Genomic DNA, 18,107 nt, shown 5'->3' on the forward strand with positions numbered 1-18,107 from the left:
GGATCTTGTCAATGATCTCAAGGCAGCTGGGACCATAGTCATCAAGAAAACAAATGGTAACACACTATGCCGTGAAGGACTGAAATCCTACAGCACCCGCAAGGTCCCCCTGCTCAAGAAAGCACATATATATGCCCGTCTGAAGTTTGCCAATGAACATCTGAATGATTCAGAGGACAACTGGGTGAAAGTGTTGTGGTCAGATGAGACCAAAATGGAGCTCTTTGGCTTCAACTCAACTCGCCGTGTTTGGAGGAGGAGGAGGAGGAATGCTGCCTATGACCCCAAGAACACCATGCCCACCGTCAAACATGGAGGTAAAAACATTATTTTTGGGGGTGTTTTTCTGCTAAGGGGACAGGACAACTTCACCGTATCAAAGGGACAATGGTGGGGACCATGTACCATCAAATCTTGGGTGAGAACCTCCTTCCCTCAGCCAGGGCATTGAAAATGGGTCGTGGATGGGGAAGGTTCGAGTTGCCAAACGTCAGCCTCGAAACCTTAATGACTTGGAGAAGATCTGCAAAGAGGAGTGGGACAAAATCCCTCTTGAGATGTGTGCAAACCTGGTGGCCAACTTCAAGAAACGTCTGACCTCTGTGATTGCCAACAAGGGTTTTGCCACCAAGTACTAAGTCATGTTTTGAAGAGGGCTCAAATACTTATATCCCTTATTAAAATGCAAATCAATTTATAACATTTTTGACATGCGTTTTTCTGGATTTTTTTGTTGTTATTCTGTCTCTCACTGTTCAAATAAACCTGCCATTAAAATTATAGACTGATCATGTCAGTGGGCAAACGTACAAAATCAGCAGGGGATCAAATGCTTTTTTTCCCTCTGTATGTGTGACAGGGATGTTCTACAGATCCCACATTATTTAATATCTAATAAAAAATAATTACTTAATCTAATAAAGAATAATTATTTCATATTTTAATAGCAAATGCTAAGACATACATATTCACCATCATTTTACAAAAAAAAATTGAAGGCACCCAATGGGTTCTCCCTTATCTCCGGTTGTGGCCAATATTTTCATGGAAATATCTGAGACGGACGCCATCCAGGCATCCACTCTACGCCTGTCCTTGTGGAAGAGGTACGTGGATGACACGTTTGTCATCTGGCCACATGGCCGACCGGCTCAACTACATCAATTCCATACACCCAGCCATCAAATTCACGATGGAGGTAGAAAAGGATGGCATGCTAACTTTCTTGGATGTCTTAATCAAAAAGAGACCAGATGGCTCAATGAGCCACTCTGTCTACAGGAAAGTAACCCATACTGACGCCTACCTAAAACCTGATTCCCACCACCATCCATCCCAGAAGAATCCCCTCATCAAAACGCTACACATAGAGCTCAGTGTATCTCCGACCATGAACACCTAACCAGTGAAGTAAAACACGTACACCAAGCTCTCAAGGCGAATGGATATTCTGATTAAACAATCCGCAAAGCCTTCACCCCAAGCGTGAGGAAGGAGCCATCTGAGGATCCAATCAAAACCATCACCCTGCCATACATAGCAGGGGTAACCACAAATATTTATAAAATCATGAAGAAATACAAGATCCAGGTCCGATTTAACACAGTACATAAAATTCGTGATCTGATCCCATCTGTGAAGGACAAAATTCCTGACATGCAATATCGCGGTGTCTACAAACTAAGCTGTATCTGCGGCAGCAGTTACATTGGGGAAACCAAACGACATGTCTCGGGCCGTGTTCGTGAACATAAGGCAGATCTGAAACACGGCAGGACCAATACTTCTGCTGTGGCTGATCATTACTTTAATGCGCCATAATAATTACTTTAATGCGCCATAATAAGGCGCTGTAGGCAGCTGAGCTGCCACCACGCCAATGGACCGACAGGGGGCAGCCGAGAGAGAGCGAGGTGTGTAGGGGTTGACCGAAGGTCAAACCCCCGCCCCTCCGTGACCGGAGGTTGACACCCCAGACCCCCCAGGGGCTGGGGGCTGAGGGGGATGGGGACCCCCACCACTTCCTAAAACCCCTTAAGAATTAAGACCTACTAAGACCTTCTAGAAGGTTCTGTAGGGGGGATCATGAGGGGAGGGGTGACCTCGACCTGGGGATAAAAGGCCGGCCCTCGGGACGGGCCAGGGAGTGTTCGCCAACTCAAGCTTGAAGACATCTGAAGACCTGAAGACTGGACCAGCACCCGGGGACCCTCCCCGAGGCTCTCGCTAGAGCCGGGGTTGCAGCGGACCAGGGCGAGTCCCGTACCCCGGGGTGGGTCGGTCGGTCCAGTCTTCCCCTAGCCGCCGTCGCAAGGGACCGGCGTGTAGCGAAGCCCGGCGTGTGTAGGACACGCTAGAAGGGAGGCTGTCTCTCCCTTAGGCTATCGGGTGTTACAGTAGTGTTTAACAGAGTAGTCTTAACAGAGTGTTAAGAGTTGTTACAATAAACGCGTTGCCTCCAGCAGATGTCTCCGTGTGGTTAGTTCGGGCCACAAAACTTGTATGTCACTGTCCCTCTCTCTGCATCTCTCTTTATGTCTCTGTCTCTCTATCTGTTTCTATCTCAGTCTGTGTATCTCTCTGTGTCTGTCTCTCTCTCCCTATGTCTCTGTATTAATGTTTCGTGTCTCTCTCTGCACTGCTTTTTTTGAATGTCCCTCTCTATTTCTGTGTCTGTCTCTATATATCTGTGGAAGTTCTTTCGTTCCATACATTGCCAACCGTGCTAATCGGAGGTGCGGGGGAAAGACAGCCTACTAAACACAAAAATAAGTTATAAAGAAATTAGTTTTCAATCTATATTTAAAATTGCATAGCTCCAGTGGCTTCCTAATATCGGGACAGCGTTCCAGACGGCCGTAAAACTGCATCAGAAAACACGTGATGCGGTGGCCATCTTTGTTCTGTGGCCAGCCAAAAGCCACTGTGAGGATGACCGGAGTCTGCATGATGGTTTTTCTCTGTGTCTGTGTCCCTTTGTGTGTGTATTTGTAGGCCTGGGCTCTGGTTGTTCTTCATGCTTTCGGAGTCCGTCCCTCTGCTCACGATCATTAAGGACCTTCATGATGGTGAGCGGGCCTGGGTAAAACTACGTGGCTGGGAGTCAGAGCTATTCCCTGCACACCTTGGGGTGCGACAGGGATGTCCTCTGGCTCCCACATTATTTAACATCTATTTTGACCTCGTGGTTCGTGAAGCCTTCAATAGCTGTACCGGAGGAATCTCCATTTGGTACGGATACAATGGGAGGCTGATCGATGCCCGGGTAATTGCTGCTCACTCAGAGGAGGAGTTGGAGGCTCTGCTGCCGAACCTGGAGCTTGCCACCAAGAGGTGGGGCGTTACCATCAGCCCCACCAAAACTAAGCACCTGCCTGGGTATTTGTACCATCGGACACTCCACCCCCACAACTCCAAATTGGTGATAGGGTAGTTGTGGAGAGAGTGGAGAGCTTCCCATACCTTGGCAATGTGCTCATGACCGGCTCCGCTTTAACAGCAGAGGTCTCACTCCAAATCAGTCAAGCGGCATTATATTTTCATCGGTTGCGTAACGCTGTGTGGAAGCTACCTGGTCTTTCACTCCGCACAAAGCCTCAGGTCTTCTCGGCCACGGTCATTCCCTCCCTTCTCTACGCTTGCAAAACGTGGACCCCCCTAATGGAACATCGTCGCCGGTTAGAAACATTTATGCTGGCCTGCCTACGATCCATCCTGGGTTTAACCAGGCTAGATTGTGTGAGCTCACAAATCGTTGAAAGATGTGGACAAAGTCCCATTGGTGAGCTCCTCCGGCAGGCAAGGCTTCGTTGGCTGGATCATGTAGCCCGCATGCCCAGCCACCGCATGCCTAAACAGCTTTTGTTCAGCCGGATCTAGGTGGTGAAACGGGCGCGGACGGGCTAGAGAAGAGATGGATTGATGTGGTACATGAGGATGTGGACTTGCCGATGACTTGTACCAGCGGTGTCAAGATCGGCCTCGGTGGAGGAGGCTCGTGAAGGACGCTGCTACTGGGCAGTTGGAGGCAGTCACCCTCCAACAACAACAGACGGCGGAGGAGCGACGCTCACAACAACGAGCGGAGTGCCGGGTGGCTAAAGCACAGCAAGTTGATACAGTAGGGGGCACAGGTGGTGCATCAGCCAGTAGTCTCAGTCAGTAGACCCGTGGCATCTAGGTCTGCCCCGTGACCTCCTGCCAGCGGGTTTTCGACACTTCACGTGACCTCAAGGTGCACATAGCCTGGCACAAGCGTCATGGTGATGTCACTGCCACTTAGTGGCGAATGGCGGTTGTTGTTGTGTTTGTTTCTCACTTTACTCCTACGTCTCTCACTGCCTATTTCTGTGTCTATCTTTCGCTGTGTGTGTTTCTCTCCGTGTCTTTCTCTCTACCCCTATTTGCCCATGGCGATGCCCTCATTATTTTCATTACAAATTTTCGCCCATGAGTAGCTGCCCCGATCGTCCATTCCTAAGTCCAGTCCTGACTTTAGTGCTAAAACATTTTACAATACGAGAATCACAGTCACATCCACCTCATGTAAATACTGTACCATATACTTAGCATGAAGACGTACCTAATCAGGCCTATTGACCATGTAGAGTGGTGAAAGTTTCTGTGGGAAAATATTAAAAAGTAATTGTAGCTCCCTGTGGAATCAATGTTAGAGGAACTAGAATATGCATGCTCATATGTATACCTAGGGGAGTTATTGAAGGCAGACCGGGATCATAGACAGGATATAAGAGAGGGGGACGACGTTAGATCGGAGTGCTTCTGAATATCAACATAGCTATGTGCTCAGGGAATCACGTTAACAAACGGTGCATCTATCACCTGCTGTGATGTATGGCTCAGACACACCGACATATCAAATGAGTGCAGCTAATACTTGGACGAGGAAGACATTGACATATGATCTCTGGATTAATGTATAAGCATCTGCGTGCTGAAGGAAAACGAATGCATGGAAATGTAAAACATTAGAATGATCTGAGATTGAAAACATCGCTAGACCTGCTGCTGGCGGATGGTTCGTAGGGACGCAGTTATGTAGTCCACCAGTAATTTAATTCGTCACGATTCAGAATTTACAATTTCATTTATTACTTGCTCATGCCTCGTTTTTACCGTCTCCTGTGTACACACGCACACAACAAAAGCTGGGCGGTGGCGGCTACGCTGCTGCACGTGGCTGCTGCACTGTGGAGGCAGCAGCGAGGGTCGGTGGATCACCGCACTTCGATGTTGTGAAACTCCCTTGCCGTGGGCGTCGAGGAGGTGCCATGCTCTGGCTATGCCAGGAGAAGGCGGTAAAGGAAGAATGTGGACTGCATGGGATTGATCGTTTGCCCCCTTCGCACGCATGGGCGCCACGGTGGTGAGATGTTAACTACCTCGCCTGGTATACAGGTCATGGATTCGATCCCGACCCAGACGCCTGCTGTATATTTGGAGTTTGCATGTCTCTGTCTCCCCGTGGTCGCGTGGATTTTTTCCGGGTCCTCCGGTTTTTACCTCCGCAGATACAGAATAAACGAGCGTTTTGAGTATTTGACTGCTGTAAATTTCCACAAGATAAGCCACTTCGTTGAGCTATCATTTGAGGCCAGGTCGTTTCTGCAAAAAAGAGCTGTATAGCTGAGTGAGCTTCACGTGGTGAACATTTTTTTATTTGGTTATTCTTCAGGTGCTCCGGTTTCCTCCCACATTAATTGGCCCACACCACCTCAAACTGTAGAGGACCGCAGAGCTTGGGCAATCGTTGGCGCCGACTCGTCACCTGGCTGCTGCCTTCCCGCTCATCTGTGGTTCCTCCTCGCGCCTCCGAGTCGTTGTCCTCTCTGCGAGAGCGAGCGAGTGATGTGCGGTAGCGGCGTGTTGCAAGTTGACATTGTTATTATTGACACACACACTAGAGGACGGATAAGGTGGCGTGACCTCACATGCATGACAACTGACCCATCGCCAGACACCGCTCACCATGCGGGCACTCACCACTCACCAGATATCATTCACCTGGCACACACATGATATACTCATCAACCACCACGCACCACTCACCTGATCCGAACCACACATTCCAGGCATTTGCCATTCACTCGCACACAAACTCACACCATTCTCACCTATTCGTCCATAACATTGACAAAAAACACGTCTCATTCACAATCCTGTATCTGTCTCATCGCATAAAACAAAAAAATCAATGTTTTTTTTTATCCCATCGGCCCCAAGGTCTTCGTGGAGTGCATAATATCAGCAGTATTAGTTCAATACAAAGCAAGCTATGGGCTCGATTAGACATTCAGCGTCTCATCAGCAGTCAGGCTTGCCCCAACCAACATTGGTGAATCGCAAGATACTAAAGATGCTAATAAGCAAAGACGCCCCACCCCCGATAACTTCAAGATAATGGGTCCGAGTTTTCACGCAAAATGGTATACTGTACTGTAATAGATTCTGATATACAGCACACATTACTCAATTGGGATTATAGATAGCCACCCCTTACTGTGAAAACTGGCAGGACCCTCCTGAAAAAGAGCCACGAGACTCACTCAGTGAGGCAGCGGTGGCCCTGGACCCGCTGTTGCCAGCAATCGGCGCCCCCCAAACCCCAGGGGCAGATCGAGGCTGAGTTTTTTGGTAAACTGGGAAACATTTTGCCCCTATTTTCCGTTTAATGGTTTTTAAAGAGGCATATTTATTCGATTTGTCCGTCTGTCCAATCAATCAATTGTCAGAAATGTTGAGAAATTATTTTTTTTCCTCGAATTTGGCACCCCACTTAACTTGGCTCCCTAGACGACCGCCTAGATAGCCTACATGGACGTGTCGCGCCTGCAGTGAGGCTTTCCTGGGTAAACAAGCCTCATACTGGTAGGAACCTCCTGGTTACACCAGCCCACAGGGGATTATTGTGTCCGTCCATCCGTCGTGCATCAAAAAATAGGAGGGGTGGGGCTGGGTGGAGAGGGGAGGGTGGGGAGGGGCTGAGTGGGGAGGGGCTGAGTGGGGAGGGGAGGGTGGGGAGGGGCTGGATGGGGAGGGTGGGGCTGGGTGGGGAGGGTGGGGAGGGGCTGAGTGGGGAGGGTGGTGAGGGTGGGGCTGGGTGGGGGGTGGGAGGGGTGGGGCTGGGTGGGGAGGGGCTGGTCACCCTGTGGTGCCCTTATAAAACTCAACGTTTAACCTACTCACGCCGGCTTGTGCCCGCCCTCACAGTCGGGCATATTTGCGGAATACACCACGTGGTGCCGCCGTTGACCCTGGCCATTGACCGAGCAACCCAACGTTCCTACCAGCTCCCTCCGCAGGAATGTGTTAATCATCATGATCACACTTGACACCACTCGCTTGTGGCCGTCTGATGCGTATTGTCTCCGCGGCACAGTAGCGTGTTTAGTCCAGCAGGGGGTGCTGCGGCAATGTTGTTGACGCACGTGTTGGCTTCACGTGCTATGAAGAAGAACAATTGACCAAATGTCGCGTATTAAAAAATAAATACTTTTAAGACCACAGTTTTTTATTTACGAATTTTCTCTGAGTAGTCATTGCACTGCAGCACGTGACTTTTTTATTGTATCTAGGTCAAGAGTCATAACATAGGCAATGTGCAATTCCAAAGACCCCCATGGATGATTATGGTGGGTGTTTCAGATTGCCATCAAACACCCTACCTGTGTCACGCACTGGATTCTATTTTTTTTTTAAATCTGAGATAAAATTCATACGTCGTACAAAGTTCACATTTAATACCATAGCCAGCTGGATTAATACGGTCAAAATGAGTTATCTTTCGGCTCTGTACGTTGGCAACTACTCAAATTAATGCTGCCAAAACACACCGGCTTATGTGAGCCGATTCATAATCTGCGCCATAACTCACACACGTGTTTTCCTTGTTGCCTCTCTCTCCAGAGGCTGTCCCCACTCCTTCCCTTGGCCTCGCTCCTCCACCAGCGGGCCCTGTTCAGCTCCATCCACCACATGAACCACAGATGTTTCTTTAATCTAGTTTAGAGGCTATAAGCAGTTGTTATAGGTCATTACCAGTGCCATAGGTTATCGGTTTCTGGTAAAAATCAGCTGGACCTGCAAAATGAAAATTACAGGCAGCCCTCGACTTACGAACACCCGACTTAAGAATACCCGCCTTAGGAACACCCGACTGACGAACACTAGTACTTAAGAATCCGCGAAATTTCGTGAAACTGAACGTTCGTAAATCGAGGGATACCTGTATAGAGTGAGAGACAAGGTAGGGGCGATGAGAAGTTTCCTGTTGCCCGGGAAAGCAAACGCGGTGTGGAAGGCAGGGCATGTGGAAGGAGGGAAGTTGTGAGATGTGATGAGGCTAAGGTTGACTCAACCTCAAATTCTTACCTGGTGCGATGTGTAAATATCGTCACTGGCAAGATAAAGACGGGCGGGCGTGGTGCTGGCCACCCATCCCTCGTGTGCCGTTCAGGCCTTCATAGGTGCTTGCTTATAGCACTTGCCCCAACAGTCTGTTAAGGCTATACGGGTGATCTTTGTCTGTATAATGAATGCCATGGATTTGGGCATAGGCAAAGGAATCTAGCCTTTATTATCAATCCATGCACTTCCTCCCACCATTCTCCCTAAAATAAGAATAATTAATGAATATGCACACCGTTAATTACCCACGTGGGGAGCCATATCAGCGCTATAAATCCGTCTTGCAGCTTGTGGACTGTGCAGCGTGGTGTCCCGCACCACAAGGGCCCTGCTTTGCACCACAAACTAACTTTGCTTCTGCCACCAACAAGGTGTAGGGCGTGATGTGCATGTAGGGGGAAGAAGAGTCTGGGGCCAGATACATGGAATGTGGGATGTGGGCAGGAAGAAGGTTGTGTATTGGAGATCCTGGCTCTGAGATAATGTGGAGGTTTGGGTAGGCTGTGTGCGCTGAGTGTTGGGGCGAGTGGTCGGTGGTATGTGGACCGGACAAAGAGGCTGATCGTATGTTGCTAGGTGTGTATGAGGCTGGGTATAGGAGTTGGGGGTGTGCAAGGTGTGTACGAGGATGGGTGTTTGTATTCGAGTTGGGTGTATGGGCTGTAGATTAGACTATCTGGCTGTTTGATTGCTAGGTGGGTATAGGGCTGGCTGTGTGAGGTCTGGGTGAGTGTTTGGGGCTGGCTGTGTGAGTTCTGGGTGAGTGTTTGGGGCTGGCTGTGTGAGTTCTGGATGAGTGTTTGGGGCTGGCTGTGTGAGTTCTGCGTGAGGGTATGGGGCTGGCTGTGTGAGTTCTGGGTGAGGGTTTGGGGCTGGCTGTGTGAGTTCTGGGTGAGTGTTTGGGGCTGGCTGTGTGAGTTATAGGTTAGTGTTTGGGGCTGGCTGGGTGAGTTCTGGGTGAGGGATTGGGGCTGGCCGTGTGAGTTCTGGGTGAGTGTTTGGGGCTGGCTGTGTGAGTTCTGGGTGAGTGTTTGGGGCTGGCTGTGTGAGTTCTGGGGGAGTGTTTGGTGCTGGCTGTGTGAGTTCTGGGTGAGTGTTTGGGGCTGGCTGTGTGAGTTCTGGATGAGTGCTCGGGGCTGGCTGTGTGAGTTTTGGGTGAGTGTTTGGTGCTGGCTGTGTGAGTTCTGGGTGAGTGTTTGGGGCTGGCTGTGTGAGTTCTGCGTGAGGGTTTGGGGCTGGCTGTGTGAGTTCTGGGTGAGTGTTTGGGGCTGGCCGTGTGAGTTCTGGGTGAGTGTTTGCTGCTGGCTGTGTGAGTTCTGCGTGAGGGTTTGGGGCTGGCTGTGTGAGTTCTGGGTGAGTGTTTGGGGCTGGCTGTTTGAGTTCTGGGTGAGCGTTTGGGGCTGACTGTGTGAGTTCTGGGTGAGTGTTTGGGGCTGGCTGTGTGAGTTCTGGGTGATTGTTTGGGGCTGGCTGTGTGAGTGCTGGGTGAGGGTTTGGAGCTGGCTGTGTAAGTTTTGGGTGAGGGTTTGGGGCTGGCTGTGTGAGTTCTGGGTGAGTGTTTGGGGCTGGCTGTGTGAGTGCTGGGTGAGGGCTTGGGGCTGGCTGTGTGAGTGCTGGGTGAGTGTTTGGGGCTGGCTGTGTGAGTTCTGGGTGATGGTTTGGTGCTTGCTGTGTGAGTTCTGGGTGAGGGTTTGGGGCTGGCTGTGTGAGTTCTGGGTGAGTGTTTGTGGGTGGCTGTGTGAGTTCTGGGTGAGTGTTTGGGGGTGGCAGTGAGTTCTGGGTGAGTGTTTGGTGCTGGCCTTGTGAGTTCTGGGTGAGTGTTTGGGGATGGTTGTGTGAGTTCTGGATGAGTGTTTGGGGCAGGCTGTGTGAGTTCTGGGTGAGTGTTTGGGGCTGGCTGTGTGAGTTCTGGGTGAGTGTTTGGGGCTGGCTGTTTGAGTTCTGGGTGAGTGTTTGGGGCTGACTGTGTGAGTTCTGGGTGAGTGTTTGGGGCTGGCTGTGTGAGTTCTGGGTGAGTGTTTGGGGCTGGCTGTGTGAGTGCTGGGTGAGGGTTTGGAGCTGGCTGTGTGAGTTCTGGGTGAGGGTTTGGGGCTGGCTGTGTGAGTTCTGGGTGAGTGTTTGGGGCTGGCTGTGTGAGTTCTGGGTGATGGTTTGGTGCTTGCTGTGTGAGTTCTGGGTGAGGGTTTGCTGCTGGCTGTGTGAGTTCTGGGTGAGTGTTTGGGGCTGACTGTTTGAGTTCTGGGTGAGTGTTTGGGGCTGACTGTGTGAGTTCTGGGTGAGTGTTTGGGGCTGGCTGTGTGAGTTCTGGGTGATTGTTTGGGGCTGGCTGTGTGAGTGCTGGGTGAGGGTTTGGAGCTGGCTGTGTAAGTTTGGGGCTGGCTGTGTGAGTTCTGGGTGAGTGTTTGGGGCTGGCTGTGTGAGTGCTGGGTGAGGGCTTGGGGCTGGCTGTGTGAGTGCTGGGTGAGGGTTTGGGGCTGGCTGTGTGAGTTCTGGGTGATGGTTTGGTGCTTGCTGTGTGAGTTCTGGGTGAGGGTTTGGGGCTGGCTGTGTGAGTTCTGGGTGAGTGTTTGTGGGTGGCTGTGTGAGTTCTGGGTGAGTGTTTGGGGCTGGCTGTGTGAGTGCTGGGTGAGGGCTTGGGGCTGGCTGTGTGAGTGCTGGGTGAGTGTTTGGGGCTGGCTGTGTGAGTTCTGGGTGATGGTTTGGTGCTTGCTGTGTGAGTTCTGGGTGAGGGTTTGGGGCTGGCTGTGTGAGTTCTGGGTGAGTGTTTGTGGGTGGCTGTGTGAGTTCTGGGTGAGTGTTTGGGGGTGGCAGTGAGTTCTGGGTGAGTGTTTGGTGCTGGCCTTGTGAGTTCTGGGTGAGTGTTTGGGGATGGCTGTGTGAGTTCTGGATGAGTGTTTGGGGCAGGCTGTGTGAGTTCTGGGTGAGTGTTTGGGGCTGGCTGTGTGAGTTCTGGGTGAGTGTTTGGGGCTGGCTGTTTGAGTTCTGGGTGAGTGTTTGGGGCTGACTGTGTGAGTTCTGGGTGAGTGTTTGGGGCTGGCTGTGTGAGTTCTGGGTGAGTGTTTGGGGCTGGCTGTGTGAGTGCTGGGTGAGGGTTTGGAGCTGGCTGTGTGAGTTCTGGGTGAGGGTTTGGGGCTGGCTGTGTGAGTTCTGGGTGAGTGTTTGGGGCTGGCTGTGTGAGTTCTGGGTGATGGTTTGGTGCTTGCTGTGTGAGTTCTGGGTGAGGGTTTGCTGCTGGCTGTGTGAGTTCTGGGTGAGTGTTTGGGGCTGGCTGTTTGAGTTCTGGGTGAGTGTTTGGGGCTGACTGTGTGAGTTCTGGGTGAGTGTTTGGGGCTGGCTGTGTGAGTTCTGGGTGATTGTTTGGGGCTGGCTGTGTGAGTGCTGGGTGAGGGTTTGGAGCTGGCTGTGTAAGTTTTGGGTGAGGGTTTGGGGCTGGCTGTGTGAGTTCTGGGTGAGTGTTTGGGGCTGGCTGTGTGAGTGCTGGGTGAGAGCTTGGGGCTGGCTGTGTGAGTGCTGGGTGAGGGTTTGGGGCTGGCTGTGTGAGTTCTGGGTGATGGTTTGGTGCTTGCTGTGTGAGTTCTGGGTGAGGGTTTGGGGCTGGCTGTGTGAGTTCTGGGTGAGTGTTTGTGGGTGGCTGTGTGAGTTCTGGGTGAGTGTTTGGGGCTGGCTGTGTGAGTGCTGGGTGAGGGCTTGGGGCTGGCTGTGTGAGTGCTGGGTGAGTGTTTGGGGCTGGCTGTGTGAGTTCTGGGTGATGGTTTGGTGCTTGCTGTGTGAGTTCTGGGTGAGGGTTTGGGGCTGGCTGTGTGAGTTCTGGGTGAGTGTTTGTGGGTGGCTGTGTGAGTTCTGGGTGAGTGTTTGGGGGTGGCAGTGAGTTCTGGGTGAGTGTTTGGGGATGGCTGTGTGAGTTCTGGATGAGTGTTTGGGGCTGGCTGTGTGAGTTCTGGGTGAGTGTTTGGGGCTGGCTGTGTGAGTTCTGGGTGAGTGTTTGGGGCTGGCTGTTTGAGTTCTGGGTGAGTGTTTGGGGCTGACTGTGTGAGTTCTGGGTGAGTGTTTGGGGCTGGCTGTGTGAGTTCTGGGTGAGTGTTTGGGGCTGGCTGTGTGAGTGCTGGGTGAGGGTTTGGAGCTGGCTGTGTGAGTTCTGGGTGAGGGTTTGGGGCTGGCTGTGTGAGTTCTGGGTGAGTGTTTGGGGCTGGCTGTGTGAGTGCTGGGTGAGGGCTTGGGGCTGGCTGTGTGAGTGCTGGGTGAGTGTTTGGGGCTGGCTGTGTGAGTTCTGGGTGATGGTTTGGTGCTTGCTGTGTGAGTTCTGGGTGAGGGTTTGGGGCTGGCTGTGTGAGTTCTGGGTGAGTGTTTGTGGGTGGCTGTGTGAGTTCTGGGTGAGTGTTTGGGGGTGACAGTGAGTTCTGGGTGAGTGTTTGGTGCTGGCCTTGTGAGTTCTGGGTGAGTGTTTGGGGCTGGCTGTGTGAGTTCTGCATGAGTGTTGGGGGTGGCTGTGTGAGTTCTGGGTGAGTGTTTGGTGCAGGCCGTATGAGTTCTGGGTCAGTGTTTGGGGCTGGCTGTGTGAGTTCTGGTGGAGTGAAAAAAGCCACGCTCAGATCACGACCTTTAAGCCGTGTGAGAAGAAACAAAGCGCCTTGACAAAGGAATGAAATGGCTGAGTGATTAGCTTGTGGCTGGTCACAGAAATGGCTATGTTAAAGTTAAAGCATACACATCCGCAAAGGCACCCCTTGATAAAGGAATTAGCATAGAATTTAGCATTGAAATAGCTAAGTTAAAGTATACACATCCGCAGAGGCACCCCTTGACAAAGGAATTAGCATAGAATTTAGCATTGAAATAGCTGAGTGATTAGCTTGTAACTGGACTCAGAAATAGCTATATTAAAGTCAGAGCATATACATTCACCGAGGCACCTAGTACAAATCAAACAGGAGAATTTAGCGAAACACAACCATGCTCAGACCGCGGACCTTTAAGCTGTGTGCGAGCAAACAAGGTGTCCTGACAAAGAAATTAGCATAAAAATTAGCATTTGATTGGCCGATTATAGAAAAGAGGTGGTGTACGTGCCGGTGGACTGGCCGTTTGGCGCGTGGGGGGAGTTTACCTATTGATGGTGTGAAAAGGGAATTTATAAGAGCTGCGAAAGTTTGGGGTACCACTACTTGAAAAATATACTGTACCATTGAAGTTACTTTAATGTTTAGTTCGATTTAGAACATCTTTCCAATGGTTGCTTAATTCTCCTGTTTGATTTGTACTAGGTGCCTCGGTGAATGTATATGCTCTGACTTTAACATAGCTATTTCTGCGACCAGTTACAAGCTAATCACTCAGCTATTTCAATGCTAAATTCTATGCTAATTCCTTTGTCAAAAGGTGCCTCTACGGATGTGTATACTTTAACTTAGCTATTTCATTGCTAAATTCTATGCTAATTCCTTTGTCAAGGGGTGCCTTTGCGGATGTGTATGCTTTAACTTTAACATAGTCATTTCTGTCACCAGCCACAAGCTAATCACTCAGCCATTTCAATGCTAAATTATATGCTAATTCCTTTGTCAAGGCACTTTGTTTCTTCTCACACAGCTTAAAGGTCGTGATCTGAGCGTGGCTTTTTTCACTCCAGCGCTGTCCTCCAGACAGTCTCGTCCCTTCACCTGATGAAGGCCGCTTGTGTTGTGGCCGAAACGTCGTGATTTTTGTTATTTTATTTTTTTACCTACTTGACTTTACCCAATAGAACCAAAGAGTACCCACAGACTCACCACACAGAGACCCACAGACTCACCACACAGAGACCCACAGACTCACCACACAGAGACCCACAGACTCACCACACAGAGACCCACAGACTCACCACACAGAGACCCACAGACTCACCACACAGAGACCCACAGACTCACCACACAGATACCCAGAGACTCACCACACAGAGACCCATAGACTCATCAAACAGAGACACACAGACTCACCACACAGAGACCCACAGACTCACCACACAGAGACCCACAGACTCACCACACAGAGACCCACAGACTCACCACACAGAGACCGATAGACTCACCACACAGAGACCCACAGTCTCACCACAAAGAGACCCACAGACTCACCACACAGAGACCCACAGACTCACCACACAGAGACCTACAGACTCACCACACAGAGTCCCACAGACTCACCACACAGAGACCCATAGACTCATCACACAGAGACCCACAGACTCACCACACAGAGACCCACAGACTCACCACACAGATACACACAGACTCACCACACATAGACCCATAGACTCATCACACAGAGACACACAGACTCACCACACAGAGACCCACAGACTAACCACACAGAGACCCACAGACTCACCACACAGAGACCCACAGACTCACCACACAGAGACCCATAGACTCACAACACAGAGACCCACAGACTCACCACACAGAGACCCACAGACTCATCACACAGAGACCCACAGACTCATCACACAGAGACACACAGACTCACCACACAGAGACCCACAGACTCACCACACAGATACCCACAGACTCACCACACAGAGACCCATAGACTCACCACAAACACCCAGAGACTCACCGCACAGAAACCCACAGACTCACCACACACAGACACCCACAGACTCACCACACAGAGACCCACAGACTCACCACACAGAGACCCACAGACTCACCACACACAGACACCCACAGACTCACCACACAGAGACCCACAGACTCACCACACAGAGACCCACTGACTCACCACAGAGACCCACAGACTCACCACACAGAAACCCACAGACTCATCACACAGAGACCCACAGACTCACCACACAGAGACCCACAGACTCACCACACAGAGACCCACAGTCTCACCACACAGAGACCCACAGACTCACCACACAGAGACCCACAGACTCACCACACAGAGACCCACAGACTCACCACACAGAGACCCACAGACTCACCACACAGAGACCCACAGACTCACCACACAGAGACCCACAGACTCACCACACAGAGACCCACAGACTCACCACACAGAGACCCACAGACTCACCACACAGAGACCCACGGACTCACCACACAGAGAACCACAGACTCACCACACAGAGACCCACAGGCTCACCACACAGAGACCCACAGACTCACCACACAGAGACCCACAGACTCACCACACAGAGACCCACAGACTCACCACACAGAGACACACAGACTCACCACACAGATACCCAGAGACTCACCACACAGAGACCCATAGACTCATCAAACAGAGACAGACAGACTCACCACACAGAGACCCACAGACTCACCACACAGAGACCCACAGACTCACCACACAGAGACCCACAGACTCACCACACAGAGACCGATAGACTCACCACACAGAGACCCACAGTCTCACCACAAAGAGACCCACAGACTCACCACACAGAGACCCACAGACTCACCACACAGAGACCTACAGACTCACCACACAGAGTCCCACAGACTCACAACACAGAGACCCATAGACTCATCACACAGAGACCCACAGACTCACCACACAGAGACCCACAGACTCACCACACAGAGACCCACGGACTCACCACACAGAGACCCACAGACTCACCACACAGAGACACATAGACTCATCACAAAGAGACCCATAGACTCACCACACAGAGACCCACAGACTCACCACACAGAGACCCACGGACTCACCACACAGAGACCCACAGACTCATCACACAGAGACACATAGACTCATCACAAAGAGACCCATAGACTCACCACACAGAGACCCACTGACTCATCAGAGACCCACAGACTCATCACACAGAGACCCACAGACTCATCACACAGAGACACACAGACTCACCACACAGAGACCCATAGACTCACCACAAACACCCAGAGACTCACCGCACAGAGACCCACAGACTCACCACACACAGACACCAACAGACTCACCACACAGAGACCTACAGACTCACCACACAGACACCCACAGACTCACCACACAGAGATCCATAGACTCACCACACAGAGACCCACAGACTCACCACACGGAGACCCACTGACTCACCACAGAAACCCACAGACTCACCACACAGAGACCCACAGACTCACCACACAGAGACCCACAGACTCATCACACAGAGACACATAGACTCATCACACAGAGACCCATAGACTCACCACACAGAGACCCACAGACTCATCACACAGAAACACATAGACTCATCACAAAGAGACCCATAGACTCACCACACAGAGACCCACAGACTTACCACACGGAGACCCACTGTCTCACCACACAGAGACCCACAGACTCATCACACAGAGACCCACAGACTCATCACACAGAGACACACAGACTCACCACACAGAGACCCACAGACTCATCACACAGAGACACATAGACTCATCACACAGAGACACATAGACTCACCACACAGAGACCCACAGACTCACCACACAGAGACCCACAGACTCACCGCACAGAGACCCACAGACTCACCACACAGACACCCACAGACTCACCGCATAGAGACCCACAGACTCACCACACAGAGACCCATAGACTCACCACACAGAGACCCACAGACTCACCACACAGATAACCACAGACTCATCACACAGTGATACACAGACTCACCACACAGTGATACACAGACTCACCACACAGAGACCCACAGACTCACCACGCAGAGACCCACAGACTCACCACGCAGAGACCCACAGACTCACCACGCAGAGACCCATAGATTCACCACACAGAGACCCACAGACTCACCACACAGAGACCCACAGATTCACCACACAGAGACCCACAGACTCACCACACAGAGACCCACAGACTCACCACACAGAGACCCACAGACTCACCACACAGAGACCCACAGACTCACCACACAGAGACCCACAGACTCACCACACAGAGACCCAAAGACTCACCACACAGACACCCACAGACTCACCACACAGAGACCCACAGACTCACCACACAGAGACCCACAGACTCACCACACAGAGACCCACAGACTCACCACACAGAGACCCACAGACTCACCACACAGAGACCCACAGACTCACCACACAGAGACCCACAGACTCATCACACAGAGACCCACAGACTCACCACACAGAGACCCACAGACTCACCACACAGAGACCCACAGACTCACCACACAGAGACCCACAGACTCACCACACAGAGACCCACAGACTCACCACACAGAGACCCACAGACTCACCACACAGAGACCCAAAGACTCACCACACAGACACCCACAGACTCACCACACAGAGACCCACAGACTCACCACACAGAGACCCACAGACTCACCACACAGAGACCCACAGACTCACCACACAGAGACCCACAGACTCACCACACAGAGACCCACAGACTCACCACACAGAGACCCACAGACTCATCACACAGAGACCCACAGACTCACCACACAGAGACCCACAGACTCACCACACAGAGACCCACAGACTCACCACACAGAGACCCACAGACTCACCACACAGAGACCCACAGACTCACCACACAGAGACCCACAGACTCACCACACAGAGCCCCGTGTGGGCACCTTCAGGCTGAGTCGACCTTGAGGAGGCCCAGACAGGGTTCAGATTTTCCCGCCACCGCCTCCACTCGTCCCGACCCGGAAGCGGAAGTAGAAGCTGTAGATT

General features: G+C 51.5%; 1 long non-coding RNA gene across 1 annotated transcript; it reads right to left on the reverse strand.

Annotated features, from left to right (window-relative positions):
- Positions 1-5,088: 5,088 nt before the first annotated feature.
- Positions 5,089-18,088, reverse strand: LOC142905879 (uncharacterized). Its single transcript, XR_012929884.1, has 2 exons — positions 17,982-18,088; positions 5,089-5,849 (listed from the first exon to the last, which is right to left on the reverse strand). It is a non-coding gene; the product is annotated as an uncharacterized LOC142905879 (long non-coding RNA).
- Positions 18,089-18,107: the final 19 nt, after the last annotated feature.

The sequence above is a fragment of the Petromyzon marinus genome, chromosome 59 (genome assembly GCF_048934315.1).
Source record: "Petromyzon marinus isolate PM22_M1 ecotype Great Lakes invasive population chromosome 59, UKy_Petmar_22M1.pri1.0, whole genome shotgun sequence".
Classification (NCBI taxonomy): Eukaryota; Metazoa; Chordata; class Hyperoartia; order Petromyzontiformes; family Petromyzontidae; genus Petromyzon; species Petromyzon marinus.